This window comes from Pteropus vampyrus, unplaced genomic scaffold (assembly GCF_000151845.1).
Source record: "Pteropus vampyrus isolate Shadow unplaced genomic scaffold, Pvam_2.0 Scaffold60, whole genome shotgun sequence".
In the NCBI taxonomy this organism is placed as follows: Eukaryota; Metazoa; Chordata; class Mammalia; order Chiroptera; family Pteropodidae; genus Pteropus; species Pteropus vampyrus.
In genome coordinates this window covers 1,397,570-1,399,862 of record NW_011888841.1, presented here as the reverse complement: position 1 = coordinate 1,399,862, position 2,293 = coordinate 1,397,570, and positions in this window count along the sequence as shown.

The following is a 2,293-nucleotide window of genomic DNA, read 5'->3' as shown; positions in this document are numbered from 1 at the left end:
GGGTAGAGAGTTGAGTGTTGCATAATCCACTGTCCAGGTCATCTTTCACTCGACCAGGAAATGCTCACATCCCTAAGTTTACATCTTTACTTTGGTCCTCTTGGCGTGTAATTGACAGAAGGGTCATCTGAACTGCAAACACAATTTCTAAGTTAAAAATCCTGGGTCCGCTTCATCAGGATGAAGTAGTAATTTATGGAAGAGATAAAGAAGGGTCTTTTTTCAACTCATAAACAATTGCAACGGCTGCACTTCCAAGTCCGTAATTGTCAGCTCGTGCACTGCTCATGCACGGAGATCCTTGTGGTTCTTCCCTGCACCGTGTACGCACTTTCTTTTTTCCACGGCTTTGCACGTGTTCTCTTTTCTTCCCGGATTTGGCCCCATCTCATCATTATTTTCTGCCTGGTAAACTCCCATTCGTCTTGAAGAATCCTGCTCAGTGACCCCTCCTCTGCAAAACCTTTGTGGCGGACTTAACCACTCCGACTTTTGCACACTTCTCTTCCATCTGTGTACAATTGTGCTCCGCTTAACGATGCTCTCAGAAACGCATTGTTAGATGATTTCATCATCGTGGGAACACCATAGAGCGGTGATACAGCCTACCACACGCCCAGGCTACATGGTCTAGCTATTGCTCCTAAGCTACAAACCTGTACAGCCTATTACTGCAAAACAACACGACGTTAAATCAAGCACAAGAGAAAATGATGCAATCGAGAGATGTGATAAACACAAAATAAAAGCCCTAAGTATCTAAAGGAACTTGATTTCCTCTGCAGTCTGAAGCCAGCAAGGTTCGTGGCCACATCCAGGCCAAAACCCCAAGAGAGAGCTGGGCGCGTGGGCCTTGGCTTTCTCAGTGGCACAACGAAGGTATGTGGCTGACCTCATGGGTTTGTGGTACAGAGCAGAGAGGACACGGGGTCTGGTACAGGCCTGGCAGATGCACTCGAAGACCAGAATAAAACATCAGCATCGTGTGTGGGTCCTGCCTGGTGGGCTTCACAATCCCCCAACCCATCCCAGTCTGTCTGTCTTTCCTGTCTCTCTCTATCTCTGTCTGTGTGCCTCTCTCTCTCTCTCTCTCACACACACGCACTCATACACACACATGCTCATTCACATTCAGGGTGATATTCTTTTTGACCTATCTGCTTCCATCACCAAGGCAATGTGGCATACTGTTTTAAAGCAAATTTTTATTTGTAGGTATAAAGAGTACTCTCTAAAATAAGATAAAAATTATCGTATGGTAAATACATAGAGCAGTAACACGGTCGTTGATTATCATTACTAAGTATTATGCACTGTACATAATCGTACGTGCTATACTTTTATACGACTGGCAGTGCAGCAGGTTGGTCTACACGCCACCACCGCACACACGTGAGTAACGCATTTCACAGTGAGAGCTATGACATCACTAGACGATAAGAATTTTTCAGCTCCATTATCATCTTTAGCGACCACCGTCATGGATGAGGTCCGTCGTTGACCAAAATGTCGTTATGCAGCGCGTGACTGTACATGCATTATTGTATCGATCACTAGAAGGGTGTTATTTGTTCATCTGTTTGTCCTGCTGGAGCATGAACTCCCGCGGGTACAGACTGTGTTTTATTCCCTGTGCCTGATAGGGACCTGGACCATAGTCACACGCAGTGTTTGCTGAACCACCTTCTGGTCCAAAGCCAAATGTACACTTATTATTCCAAGGCACCGATCCAAATCTCTTATTTACTTTAAAAAACAAATGACTCCTTAGTAGTCTACAGACCAAATTCAAATCACAGAAGAGTTCGCTTGGGCTTTTGCTACCAATCTTAAAGTGAATCGTATGTTTTAAAACTTGTATTTTTGCCCCAAGCATAACAGAAAAATTATGTTTCGTCATTAAACTGGTGTGCCTTGTAATGGTCCGGAGAACAAAGCACCTACTTTATTTGACCTCCTCAAATCGTCCTTTGTAAATCGGACCCAGAAAGACAGAAGTAAACCAATAAATTGCTTCTCTTGCATCGCTTGTCACTTTCAAATAGTTTACATTTAGTCCGTGAAGGTGACAGTCATCATATTACTCAACTAACTTCTTCAACTTGAAACTCATTTTTGATTTCTCTCCAAGTTTCGTAAATGCATGCCCAGAACTTAACCTCACTATCTAATCTGGGGCATTAAACTGTATCTAATCTCATTTCTTATATGAGTAGTCAATTATTGCCTATCGGATTTCCCTCTAAGCCCAGTCACTAAATGACCACTGTCCTCCAGTTACTGTATTTCGGGG